Source organism: Triticum aestivum, chromosome 4B, assembly GCF_018294505.1.
Source record: "Triticum aestivum cultivar Chinese Spring chromosome 4B, IWGSC CS RefSeq v2.1, whole genome shotgun sequence".
Taxonomy (NCBI): Eukaryota; Viridiplantae; Streptophyta; class Magnoliopsida; order Poales; family Poaceae; genus Triticum; species Triticum aestivum.
The window spans coordinates 608,182,657-608,197,450 of NC_057804.1; the positions used below are offsets into that span (position 1 = coordinate 608,182,657).

The window sequence follows — 14,794 nt, forward strand, 5'->3', positions numbered from 1 at the left end:
GCGTAAGGGACGCAAAATCCGGGAACATAACACCGATATGACGGAAACTAGGGCGGCAAGAGTGGAACAAAACACCAGGCATAAGGCCGAGCCTTCCACCCTTTACCAAGTATATAGATGCATTAATTAAGTAAGATATATTGTGATATCCCAACAAGTAAACATGTTCCAACAAGGAACAACATCTCCATGTTCCAACAAGGAACAAACTTCAATCTTCACCTGCAACTAACAACGCTATAAGAGGGGCTGAGCAAAGCGGTAACATAGCCATTCAACGGTTTGCTGGGACATGGTGGGTTAGAGGTTTGACATGGCAATTGGGAGGCTGACAAGCAAAAGGTAGGCATCGTAGCATTGGCATAGCAAAGAGCGAGCAAACTAGCATAGCAAAGATAGTAGTGATTTCGAGGGTATGATCATCTTGCCTGAAATCCCGCAAGGAAGAAGAACGAGTCCATGAAGAAGACAAACGGACGTAGACGAATGGATCCTCACAACCTCGACATTATCGGAACCAACCCGAAGAAGCAAACACCGGAAAAGAGCAAACAACATAGTAAACAACCACCACAAAATCATGGCATGATGCACAATCAAGTATGATGCATGTCCGGTTTAAGTATGCATGGCATGGCAAGGCACAAGCAATCCTACAAATTAAATGACGAAACACCACATTCAAGTTATTTAGTTTGATCTCGTTTATGTACCCCAACAATATTAAATGTTGATTAACATGGCAAGAGGTGAAGCACAACGAAACTACCTATCTAGGCAAGTTTAAATGAGGCCAGAAGTAATGAACAACAATTCCGGTAAATCCCCATAGCATGTTTTAGATTTGGTACTGTTCTGCCCTAAACAATATTTTAGAGTTGTTAAACATGCAAATAAAGGTCACCATGATAAACTAGGCAAAATTCTACCCCATTACATATAAAGTTTATTAAAATCGGAGTTGCGGTTATTTAGTTATGAAATAAAGCATTTTAGCATGGCATATTAGCAAATTAATGCAAACAACATTTTAAGCATTTTAAACATAGGTGAAAGTTGGATAGTATTAACCTACACAAAATTCTGAGCAAGTTTCATATATAAAACATTTTAATCCGATGCACGGTTGTGAAGTTATTAAATGCATGAACTAGGGGGACTAAACTGTAAAACTGGCAGTCTCAGGAATAATAGGAAAAAATTCAGGCGCTGAAAAAAACACATGACGGGCTGAATCTGGGGCAAGCCCAACAGGTGAAAAAAATAAGAGGAGGGGGCGCTTGGGGGCTGCTCACCCTGGGCCAAGGCCCGGTTCGCTGGAGAAGGGTGGCTGGGCCGGATGAGGCTGGGGCGGCGCTGGGCTTTGCGCAAGGAGGCCCAGGCGCGGGCGACGTGGAGGTCCAACGGGAGCCGAAGCAGGCCGAGGCGAGGCCGGCCCACTCGCGGTGCTGGATGGATCGCCCCTGCCGATCCCACTGGATCGAGGCAGGGACGGGCGCGTTCTGCTCGCTCGGTTCTGAAGAAATAGGAACAGTTGCAGCGCAGCGAGACTTGCAGTGGCAGGTTCACTGCAGGGGCGACGCGGGGAACTTGACGGGCGACGCAGGCGAAGCAGAGGACGAGGTCGAGGAACTTGGCGCGGGGATGGCCCGATCCGAGGCGGGGAAGGCACGGGCTCGTCTGTTTCCGGCCGGATCCGGGTCGATGTGGCTCCATGGTGTGGCGGGTGGTCGAGGTCGAGGGGCTCCGACAAGAAGGGCTCGCGGAGGAGGCTGATCCGGTGGGGATCCGAAAGGCAGCGACGAGGACAAATGGCGGCCACGGCGGGGACTTGGCGTCGGCTGGAGGAGCCCATCCATGGGGCTGCTCATGGCGTACCTGAGAGAGAGGGAGCTGTGTGAGAGGAAGAAATCGGGAGAGGGGCAAGAAGGGGACAGAGTAGGAACAGAGGTCCTGGGGGTCGGCGAGGTTGGACGGCTGCGGGGTCGATGTGACTCGGGAAGAGGGGCTCGGTGGTTGGCCCGGATTGCAAAACGAGGAGGGGATCGACTGGATGAATGGATCGGGAGGAGATGAAGCTGGTTGGCTGTGGGTGAGATCCCGATGGGGATTTGGGGAAAAGTGCGGCGGCGGCAGGGACAAACTCCTAGGTTTTAGGGTTTGTCCAAAATAGTCTAGGAGTGGACTATATATATGCAAATGAGGAAAGTTTAGGGGCTAAACCGTCCCTCCAATTAAAATCGAGCGGTCGAGAATAAAACACTAGGAAGTCCAAATAACAAAACGGAGACGTTTTGTAGATGTTTGGGGATGATGCGGACACGACGGTGACGACTGCTCGGGTCGGGTCCGGGACAATTTTCGGACGCGTGCGAGGGGAGGTCCGCGAGCTGACGAGAGAGGTTAGGTTGGACCTGGCGGTAGGTAGTGAGCTGTGTAGACGGTCTCGAGCTGAAGAAGAGAAGAGAGGGAGGCCCGGCAACAGTTTTCGGAGACCGAAAACACCCGACGAATATACCGACTATATCGCGGTTATATATTTAACGGTTGGGCAGTCAAACGAACTCCGAATGCGACGAAATTTGGCAGGCGGCCTGTCTACACTATAATAAGACCGCACGACAACTCTCATCCCATTCTGAGAACATTTTCCGGCCACTAATAAAATACTATCTTGGACATGCCGCGGGCGCGTGCAAGTGTGGTTGGGCTCAGAACGGACAACGGAAGGAACGAGGAGACCGGGACGGATGCAAGTTTTGAAAACATGATGATGCAATGCACATGATGACATGATGAAATGCAACACGCAAGCCAATGACAAGACAACAACAGCGAATAACTGCACGACACCTGGCACATCGGTCTCGGGGCGTTACATGGGGTGGGCCGGCCTGGTGGCCCAGAGGCCAGCGAGGCCGAAGCCCAATGGGGGAGGGGGTTTGCTCTCTCTTTTTGGTTAGTTTGTTTTCTGCTTTTTTTATTTTCTTTCTTTTATTTTTTTTACTATTTATTTATTTTTCCTTTCTGTTTTATTTCTAGTTTCTCTTTCATTTAGTTTTTATCTAATATTAAAATGATCCCGAATTCAGTAATACATTAAAACCCACTATAACAATAGGTCTTACCCCAAAACAAATTAGTTTAGTATTTTGTTAATTATAAAAGCATTTAAATATTGGTTTTTGCTACTGTTTTATTCACCAAAGGGCATTTAAACATTTTATAAAAATGTGGTTTCTCCACCATAATTACCTATGCATTAGTTGGATCACTCCGAACATTTTAGTGTTAATATTTGAAAACTTTTATTGTTTCATTGATTTTTTTGAATTTGAATTCGAATCGGTTCCGAACTAATGCGAGATTAGCAATAGTAACCGTGGTGACATGGCATCATTAACGGAGGTTTACTGTAGCTTAATTACCCGGGCGTCACAATGAGCCGGCAGAAGAATCAGTCGATCACAGACTGGGGAGAGGAGCATAAAACTCATGTGATGGAGTGGAATCGATGGAAGTTTCGTAAAGATGGGGAGAGGAAAGTGACTAACTAGAATGCTTACGAGGACCAACACATGAGGTGGTACGATGATGGCCGAAAGCATCATCTTCGTCTCAGGCCTCGGTGGACGGCGGAAGACATCGCGGAGCTGGAGAGGGATGACCCCGAGGAAGAGGCCTACCAGACCGCATCAGAGACATGCATAGTGGATTTAGGAAGTTTGCACCCCTCATCAACAGAGTGGTAAGTTTGAACCGACGGTTGTATTTAAATTATTTTATTCGTCATCGTGACTGACTTATGCCTTTACAGTTTGGTGAGCTGAACAGATGCATCATTGAAGCCTCAGATGCACTAGGTGATATCCCCGGGACGTACAATCTAAGAACAAATTGAGGGGGCGATGAAGGTACAATTTCAGCCTCCTCAGAACAGATGCATCTTGTTCACTTGCAATCATAAATCTGATACTTATTATGTCCTTGTTTCATTGTGAGTGCAGAAGTTTGTGAAGTGTTGTCGCAAACTGGTAGGTCTGCTTGGGTATGCTGGAGCTGGGACGGTTGAAGCTTATCATCCTGCAGCCACACAGGGTCACATCGGCTCATCGAGCCATGTTCCCTCGTCGTCTAGGTTGGTTGAGGAGGAGGAGGAGGAGGAGGAGGAGGAGGCCACACATGAAGAAGAGGAGGAGGAGGCATATCATGAGGAAGAGGAGGATGAGAGCAATGGGGAGGAGGAGTACGATGAAGATTGGACCTCCACCAACTCAATCATCTCAACCATCCCAGCTGCAGAAGAGGAATCCGAAGAAGAAGGATTTGCTAAGTCTGGACCCTTTCCAGAGACCGGTTACTCGACGGCCCAAGAAGAAGACTGAAGAGACTCGTTCACAGAGGAACAAGGACCGTACCTCCACGAGGGGAAGGATCAATTAAATTCTGCTCTTGAATACTTGGCTCTTATAGTTGGGTTGTCTAGTGGTTGTGAAACTATGTGTTTGCTATTTGAACTATGTGTTTGCTATTTGTGAAACTATGTGGAACTTCGTTTGCTATGTGGAACTAAGTAGTTGAACTTCGTTTGCTTATTATGCACAAGTTTATGTGGAACTCCGTTTGCTTATTATGCACAAGTTTATATGGAACTCCGTTTGACATGTCTATTTAGTTCAACTTTTATTAATGTGTATGTGATGCCCAAGTTTAATTGTTTGAGATCTGTTTTTTTTACTCTATATCATTGTTGTGATATTGTTTTTGAAAAGAAGCAAGCAATTAAACTTGGAAAGAAGCAAACACAGGACCCTACCGCCAAGGACCCTAGCGGTAGGCTCATATAGCCTACCGCCAACACCACCGGCGGTAGGTTGAACCTACCGCCACGCAACGGCGATTTTTCGTTACAAAAGCCTTCGGAGGCAAAAACCCAAGCCACATCCTACCGTCAGGGGTGCTGACGGTAGGGTTATACAACCTACCGCCAGGGTCACTGTCGGTAGGGTGCTAATCCACGTCAGCATGTGAAGACGGCCGTCGTCCCCCTCCGTCGCATCCTACCGCCAGGGACCCTGGCGGTAGGCTGGCTAACCCTATCGCCAGCACACCTGGTGGTAGCGAAAGGTTCAAATCACGAAAAAAATTCAACTGAGGTCAGATCCTGAATTGGTATGCGAAAAGGGTCAAAACAAGAAATTTTGTCATTGGTCGATGCAGTTGCGGACGACGACCTCACCTCGCCGAAACAGACTGCCATGGGCCATGACATGACATCCACCAAGCACGAACAATTCTTGGAGCCAGCTGCCTCCGCACACAGGCAAAACAAGGGCCTCGCTAGCTAGGTAGTTTTGGTCCCGAGTTGTTCAGCATGGAACATGACGACGAGATGGCATAGAAACTGTCCTTGGCAGAGCCAGTAGCATGCATGGACCATGAGAATTTTCTAGATGCTAATCGACCGTGCGGTTAGGTAATCTCAACACCTGTATGGTAGCTCCTTTACGGTATCTCTAAAGCGGACTCTCAAACCGCTCACGGCCATTTGGACTGACCTGTTTGAACACAGTTTGCCCTCCAACGGAGTACCCTATCGGTCCATCGATGCGTCTGGATGTCCGTTTTCCCGCAAACAGAAAACAAATCAGGGAGCTTTGCGGGAGTCCGGACATCCACATGACGAACTCCTCTCGGTCCAGGTGGTGGAAGGCCACTGATGCAGTTTGATGGAGGGATTAGCATATGCTTGGCGTTTGGCATAAGCCACTAATCACTTTGTTTCACAAATTTTGTTTCCTTCATTTTTTTTCTTGAAATACTCATTTGGCGAAAGCAAGCAGGCTGGCTACTAGTTCCTTTGGCGGAAGCTACTTGCTTCATTTGGCGGACGCTAGTTCAAATGCTTAAGCAAGCTACAAGTTTGTGCTTCATTTCGCGGAACCTACTTGCTTCATTAGACGGAAGCTAATTCAAATGTTGAAGCATTTGACGGAAGCTATGCTATCACATGGATTAGTAGTCTTCCCCAGACAAAAGGCCACTAATCATCATTGTTATTTTTAAAGATAATCACATGGTTATTTTGACATGTTTGGTCAAAGATATTTGGCGGAAGGTTATTTAGCTGAGCATGGATTAGGTTTAACAGAAGTGGATATTCGAGGTACAGGGTTGGATAGCCGGCTCTCCACCGGTCTACGGACAGATACAATGTCCGATTTAAGGGTCGGCGTTGGAGATGCCCTTATGCTTAATTTGATTTCAGACTGGGTGTCATAAGTAACAAAGGGGGTCCTTCTCATCTAAAATGATTTGACCATATATCACGAATGATTTGACCATGTTTGCAAGTTAAGTTAGAAAATCTACGGTAGGAGTATTGTAAAGAAACCATTTACGTCGTTATCTCGTTATCACATGATTTGCATGGGCAAACGGTCTTCATAACTTTTCGCTTTTCACCCCCATATTTTATTGAAATTAGTGCCGGAGACAAGCATAGGCTTGGGCCCAATGATTCCATAGAAACACCGCCAACTATTTATGGCGATTAACTTGTGATTGAAGAAAGTTGCAAGGAATATTTTTACTCCACATGGACGGCGGGATCATCTATGGGTTGGCCCTCCCCAACCGATGCCTTAACATAGTTTTGTGTCTCCTTTGACTTTACTAGTTCTCCATACATATTGTTGTGTATGTGTGTGCCTCTGATGATTGTGTGCATTTTAGTTATGCAGAGATCAAGTATGTGTTTATTATGTGGTGACATTATGAGTCAATGTCATTTAAGAAAAATAGCAGCAGCATCCCCTGCACTAAACCATCATCTTGGTGTAAAGAGGTAGTCTTATTTTCTTTCTCTTACTACCTAGCCCTATAGTGATAAAATGGGAAGCCAGAGCATCGCTTTTGAGGAACACAATTATCTCTTGAAATAGGCTTTCATCTCACTTTATAAATAAAACAACCACTGGATACATAAAAAAGGTGTTTGACCGGGTGCCGAAATAAAGGCCGAGCTTTCGCAACGTGAGGGGGCTATCCTAGGCAGACCAGATAATGGATGTGGCATCTAGCTCGATTGGTCTTAGAGCATCTCCACTCGTTCGGCCCCCCAACGCACCGTCCGACGCTATTTTGGCCCTTCGGCTGGCGCTTTTTTGGCCCTGGGGGGCGATCTAGTTCCCAGCCACACCCCAGGTGCCGCCCCCAAGACGTCATAAATTCAAACTTGTCATTCCCGCTACCCAAAAAACACCACAAGTCCGGCGGTCAGCGCCACAAGTCCGACGTCAGTTCGGCGATCACCATGCCACAGTTCGGCAATCAATAACGAAAGTTCGGCGTTCAAAAGGAAGGACGCGTAGGCAAGGCAATGCATCAAACGGCGGCGCCGTCGCCGCCCTGTCTCGGGCCTTCTTGGCGTTGAGCCTGTTCCGCCGGTCGGTGGTGACAGCCTCCCGGCGCTGAACCTCGGCCTTCCAGTCGGCGTTCGACATGCCCGGTGGTTTGGACGGCGGTGCCCTCGGCTTCCTCTGCTTCGACTGGGTGGCATCGGCATCGGTAGCGCGAGGGGCCGTGTACTTCTTCAGCGGCATGGCCGCCGGATGGAGGGAAGATGAAGGAGAATGGCGGGAGAAGAGGGGCAGAAGGGGGGAATGGAGGGAAACGAAGGGGGAAAAGCGGGGGGATCGGCGGGAAAAAGGGTCTTCTCTCGCCGACAGAGCGGACCTACGCGCCCTTTCACTTCGGCCGGCGCCCCAGACGAGCCCCGGAGGCTTGGGTTTGGCTCGGATTCGCCGGCTGTTATTTCAGTCCAAACCGGCGATAAACAAGGCATGAGCGCGGGACTCGGCCGATTTTTTGACACCGGCGTTAAAAAAAAGGCCCTGGGTACAAAAGTGCTTTGCCGGATGCGGGGAACACAACTACGTACGAGTACTATTATTCAGCTTTGAGGGACGAGGCGGCTGCCTCTCGTGCATTATTATTGACAAGTGGTTACGACACCTGACATTATGCGGATTAATGCTCGAGTCCGCGGGTCGTCGCCGGTCCTTTGATCTTGTCGTCGTCGATGCATGCTTGCTGTGAGTGGTTTCTGCGCTGTTTCGTGCCTTCGCTGGTCGTACATATGCGCCGTCACGTGTATCATCTATATCTATCTGTCGGGTTCGGTGAGTCATATCTCGAGGTTTTGATTTAGTTACTACTAGTTGCGAGTACGGTCTAGTACTAATATGATGTACTCTAGCCTATTCAATTTAGGTGCCGAATAACGTGATGTATCGGGGCAGGTTTCGACCCACTCCACTTGATACTACCACCACGAGGGCAAGGTGGCGAGTGGGCATTAGCTATACCCACTTGATCACGGGTGCAGTTATTCATATACCACGAGCTTGCGTACGTGATGTGCGTGCCCTCTATAAAAGGTGAGGCCAATGTTGTGCTGCTCATCACATCTTCCATTCCATTGCTACTTCTCCAAACATCAGCAACCACCCACCGATACCTACCGCGGCCGACCGAGCATGGCGCAGCTCGTCCTGACGCCCACCCTCCTGCCAAGCTGGCCAGCCTGCTCTCGGCGGAGTACAGCCTCCACCGGGCAGCCAGGGGCGAGATCATGTTCCTCAAAGTCGAGATGGAGAGCATGCAGGCGGCCCTCATCAAGGTCTCGCAGGCGCCAATCGACCAGCCGCCCGACGTCCAGGTCAAGCTCTGGGCCAAGGAGGTGCGGGACCTGTCGCACGATCTCGAGGACAGCGTCGACAAGTTCATGGTGCGTATACGCACCGATGGGCTAGACAAGGCGCACACCTTCATGGGCTTCATCGACAGGAGCCTCAACCTCTTGACGAAGCCAAGATCCGCCACAAGATACTCACCGATGTCAGGGACATCAAGAACCGGGTCAAGGAGGTCAGCAAACGGCGTGAGACATACAAGGTTGACATCCTTCCTGCTAGGCCACCCGCCACAACCACCGATAGCCTTCGCCAGCTAGCCTTATACAAAAAGGCTACTGAGCTCATTGGCACCGAAGAGAAGAGCAATAAGCTAGTGGAGATGTTGAGGAAGGGCGATGAGGCATCCGCGAAGCAACTCAAGATGGTCTCTGTTGTCGGTTTCGGAGGATTGGGCAAGACCACTCTTGCAAATGCGGCGTATCAGAAGCTTAAAGGGGATTTTGATTGTGGGGCTTTTGTCTCGGTGTCTTTTACTCCTAATATTGAGAAGATCTTCAAGAACTTACTCCATCAACTTGACAAGAACTGGTATCATAATATCAACGAGTCAAACTGGGGAGAAGCAGAACTCATCACTGAAATCAGGGAATACCTTCGGAACAAGAGGTATGTGTTTATCATGCTCCTTGGATTTTTTATATGTTCTTCGTGAGTTCTAATTACCTCCTTAAATTAATGTTTGTGTATAAAACGTAAGCTAGTATCCTAACCAACATTTCCTCTGTTACTTACAACTAATTGTGAGCATGTTCCTCGTAAGGCTAGATGTTAAAGAAATCAAATAAGCAGCACGGGTAGTTAAGACTAATGGCCTATATGTAATCATGGCCATTTGTATCATTGACCGCAATATTATTCGTATTAGTCTTTCAGGCCAAACCGATATGAGCCTACTAACGTCTATTTTGAACCTTTGTGTGTGCTAGGCTAACTGTAACAAACATTGTGACAACATAATTTACATAACTACGTACTTCTTATTTTTGCTAAAACCATTAGTATTGATTTAACAATTGTGTTATATTGTTCTTTAAACACTTCTAAGATAATTCTTTTCTAGTTCATACATTTCCTGCCCCTATGATCATCTTTTTTTAATATAATATCATATCCATAACTCCAAAGCAAGTAATCCTTGTACACTAATTCTTGTATAATTATAATATAAAAGTACCCTAACTGTTTGAATTTCTAGATTGTATTTAATGAATGCTTTCAGAAAGAGAAAATTTAAATTCCCTAAATATTGTGAAATCTTCAAAATTGAAACAATGTAGGCATATTTATAATATTGTCATGAATTTTCGAATTTTAGGGACAAGTCTCGCTCAAGTCTAGGCTAGAATTGAATACATGTGCTTCTGTTTCTCAACACTTAACATAATTCACTGATTTTATTCTGGTATGTCATGATGTGTCGTTAAATTTTACCAAGTGGATCTTAGATGTGTCAAGATGCAAAAAAAAATGGTTCAATAGGTAAATGTAGGAGAATGAGCTACTTAGATTGTAAAAGACTAAATTAAAGTTTAAAATGGGTTATCTATAGCACTTCAGCAACAAAATTACGGGGTAAAATTAGTCACTTGGAACAAGGATCTTATTGCGTGCCTTCCTAGCCCGACACTTCTAAACCGCACGAACAAAAAAAATACACTCCGTGTCCATAGTACATTGATATTTTTCTCTTCTGTGGTGAAAGCCATCCGTGAATAAATTTTTGATTCATATAGGTGGTACCATCACCAAAGTCCTAATTACACCCTTTTGTATTAATATGTTTTGCTTAAAATATTTCAATGGTGTTCAAATAATGAGAACATATAAAAATACAACCACTAATATATATGATCATTTGGTATTTCCTCATAGGTACATCATTGTTATAGACGACATATGGGATAAATCAGTCTGGGAACATATTAGATGTGCTTTGATTGAGAATGAGTATGGAAGTAGAGTAATCACCACAACCCGCATTCTAGATGTTGCCAAAGAAGATGGTGATGTTTATGAGATGAAACCTCTTTCTATCACGGACTCAAAAAAATTATTCTACCAAATAATATTTGGAAAGGAAGATGAATGCCCTCATAAACAGTTGATCGAAGTATCAGAGAAAATTTTAATGAAATGTGGTGGAGTGCCATTAGCTATCATTACGATATCCAGCTTGTTGGCAGAAAGACATGACAGTGCACACTGGTCCAAAGTGTACCAATCAATGGGCACTGGGCTGGAAAATAATCCAGATGTGAATGGCATGAGACGGATATTATATGTTAGCTACTATGATCTGCCTGCTCATCTCAAGATTTGCTTATTATATCTAAGTTTGTATCCAGAGGATTGCATATTCAAGAGAAAATATTTAATATGGAAGTGGGTGGGTGAAGGTTTTATTCAGCCAAAACAAGGGGAGAGCTTGTATGAAGTAGGAGAGCAATATTTCGATGAGCTTATTAACAGAAGCTTGATCCAGACAGTAAATAGTGAATTGTATTGTGGTTTTGGTTTTTCAAAAAAGAAGGCAAGTCATTGTCGTGTACACGACATGGTTCTTGATCTCATCACTTATTTGTCACAAGAAGAGAATTTTATGACAACATTAGGTGGTCATCAGTATGAGTCTTTGCCAGTAAAGATCCGCCGACTATCCCTCCATACTAGCAAGCAAGAAGATGCCAAGGTGCTCTCTACAATGAACATGTCCCATGTGAGGTCACTTACAGTGTTCAAAAAATCATTTTCTTTGTTGCCACCACTTTCAAGCTTTCCACTCTTAAGTGCATTGGATTTAACCAACTGTAAGCAGGTGGATGATCGCCACTCTATGCTTATATGCAATATGTTTCACCTGAGGTACTTGTGGCTATATGGAACCTATATCACCGAGATCCCAAGAGAGATTGCAAATCTTCAACTTTTGCAGGTATTGGACTTTGGCGAGACTGAAATAGAGGAGTTGCCATCAACTTTTGAACAGTTGTGTCAGCTAGTGTATCTGCGTGTTAATAGTTGGATAAGAGTACCATATGGCTCTAAGAATCTGAAATCTCTACAAGAGTTGAAATCGGTGATTGTCATGTCTCCATCTGTCCTGATTGAACTGTCCGGACTGACCGAGCTAAGGTGCCTTGATATGAAAGTCATTGAATGGAACAAGAGTTTTGAGGAGCCCTTCCATCACTGTCTATCTAGCCTCATCAATCTCCAAAGCTTAAAAGTAAATGGTTGTTGTATCACCGAGGATCCTGAATGTGGAAATTTATTGCTACCGGGACCTCAGCAGCTTCGTCGCTTCATTGCACCGTATTGCAGGGCTTCTTCGGTTCCAAGATGGATGTCCTCACTTTCCTGTCTTTCATACATTGTAATCTCGTTGTACACATTGGGCGAGGAGGACCTTCATGTCCTTGGTTGCTTACCATCCCTCCGTCATCTCAACATGGATGTGTGCAGACACACACCACGACAGAGACAAGCATGGCCAGTCATTGGTGCTACCAGCTATCCGTTCAGGTGTCTAACAGAGTTGAGGTACGTTCAACACGCGGAGGTGGTTTTTGCACTGGGAGCCATGCAGAAGCTCCAGATTCTCGAGCTGCATCTCGGAACGCCGGATACCTTGCATCAGTTTGGGTATTTCGATTTGGGCTTGGAGAACCTCTCTTCGCTTCAACAGATAACTATCAGGTTGAGTTTTTCTAAGGATCGGAAGGAGGAGATGGAGGCTGCGGAGGCTACACTTCGTAAAGCTCTCGACATGAATCCCAACAAGCCCATGTTGAATAAGGTAACTCAATCTACTATTGGACATCGAATTTTTTGAACTACTACTTGATTCGATCGATCTCTAATTTTTAAAAAAAGAGCTCTAGTTAATTACCTTATGGTTAACTACTACTTGCTTTGAAAATTTTCAAAGTAATACTGATTTACATTCCGTATACATCAACTTATAGTTCATGTAAGTACATACACTGATAGTTTAGGTTGAAGCATGACACAGCTAAGTCAGTTGATTACGACAGTATATAATGTTATTTCTCTACCATTTCGCTTTATTAGGTCACTGGTTGATTACTCATCCTTCAAATATCTTGTCTTTTTTCCTTCAGTGGTAGTGTCCCGTTGCATAGCACCGTCGATTCATTCCGAGCTACAACTATCACCGAGGTGTGCAATTTTGGATTTGGCATCGCGCTCAAAGTGTTACAATTGTTCCTTGAAAGGGTCGTGGTGACGCACGCAGTCAGATCTCCTGGCCATGGTCATGTGAAGCTGGGTGGTGGTGGTCCGTTGCTGCTCACGGGGGTGTAGTGCTGGTTATTTCCTGGGATTTGATATGTTTTGATGTTTTCACCTGTAATAAGTAGTGACCTTAAACTTTTATCCAATACTAGCAGGTTTTTGTCCCGTAGGAGATGTTACGAATTCGGACATCTCCAGCGGGTTTCCTGCTTGTTCACCAACTCCTCGCTAGTCTTTCCCATTTCCTCTTAAGATACTGTAATTTTCGTTTAGAGATTGATGGAAAGGGGTTGGTCTGGTTGGAAAAAATTAGCCCAAAATTGGTCACAAGACTTGGTTCATACAATTCTGCTTTAACTTCATATCAACCTTGCAGCACAGATCTTTCAGATTTAATCTGCAAACAATGAAGATAACTGTGCAATCAGATAAACGTCTTGAATAGTTCATAGCAAGCAACCGTCAGCTTCAAGGTTATGTGACTGGCAGTCTGGCACCATATTAGTAGTAAGCGGTGTGGGACTGTGGGTGCTATATATGCTGATCGGATGAATTCCTTTTGCAAATAGGGTGTTCAATTTTCTCACTGTAATACCGAGAGTGGATTTTGCTATCGGGCTCCATGGAGCCCGAAATTTTCAAAAATTCAAAAATCAACTTTCTAAATTTCATAAAAATCTGAGAATAAATACACATTTACTTATAGAATCATATTACATGTGCATAAATTTCCATCACGAAATACGTTTTGATGTGAACTGTGCAAAAAAAAATCATGCAGTTCTATAGTGAATAGTACATGTGCTAGAAATACGTGATCTTTTGTATAGCTCACATATATGTGTGTGATATACTCCATGGAGCTCGAGCTCCATTAGCAATTTCATAAGCCATTGGAAATTGATCAGGCTGGGCAGAGGTAGAAGAGATGGTAATCATGGTATCTTGTGATAATGCATGTGGCCATGTGGGGTCAATGGATGACGGTCGTTAGCAGAAGATGTTGTTGAGTGGAGTTGAATGTACTTTGACGCCAATTTTAGTTCCCGACAGTACATCTATTTTGAAGCTAGCTAGCATTCAGCTGCTGCTGTCTGCTCCTCTATTTCTTCAGTTCAGAGTTCACTACGGTGCCCACTGCAATGTACTCCCTCTGTTCCAAATGCTTGTCTCAGCTCTCAGATTTGTGAGGTAATGCCATGGAAAACAAAATCGGTCTCACGGGAACACTAAGGGAAATACGAAGCGCGCGCACATCGTACTCACTCCATGTTCACGTTTGGAAAAATACTGGCATGGCATGCTCCGTCAGAGTCTGACCAACAGGAAACAGCCATGTTCCACTTGCATCTGATTGCACGCAAAGTACTCTGATTACAGCAAGTACTCTGACTGGTGTGTGTGTGTGTGTGTGATCGAGCTGCGTATCGATCGCGAGCTTCTGACACAGAGACAATTGAAGATGTGATGGATGTATCTGTGACATGCAACCTGCAGAAGACAAGATTCCTAGCTACGTACTTAGCTAGACAGGCACCAAATCAGGTCAAGACGTCTGCATTATTAGCTGGGGAGATCTTGACAAGTTGAAAGCGAGCTTATGTAGCCTAACTGTGACATGCCAACTGCCATCTATGATCTGCAGGTGGGTACATAGGATAGGATAGCCTTGGGTAGTTGAGGACGCTGTGAGCAAAGCTCAGCTCGTGCTCTATTTTCTAGTTTCCTTTGTATTTGGTCTCTGACCTTCTATGTACTTGGCCGTTCTTCTTCAATGGAAT

At 45.3% G+C, this 14,794-nt stretch overlaps 1 pseudogene across 1 annotated transcript; it reads left to right on the forward strand.

Annotated features, from left to right (window-relative positions):
- The first annotated feature begins 8,540 nt into the window (after positions 1 to 8,540).
- Positions 8,541 to 13,348, forward strand: LOC123093539 (disease resistance protein PIK6-NP-like; annotated as a pseudogene). The gene is made up of 3 exons (XR_006445382.1): positions 8,541 to 9,365; positions 10,632 to 12,555; positions 12,881 to 13,348. The product of XR_006445382.1 is annotated as a disease resistance protein PIK6-NP-like (transcript).
- The last annotated feature ends 1,446 nt before the right edge of the window (positions 13,349 to 14,794 follow it).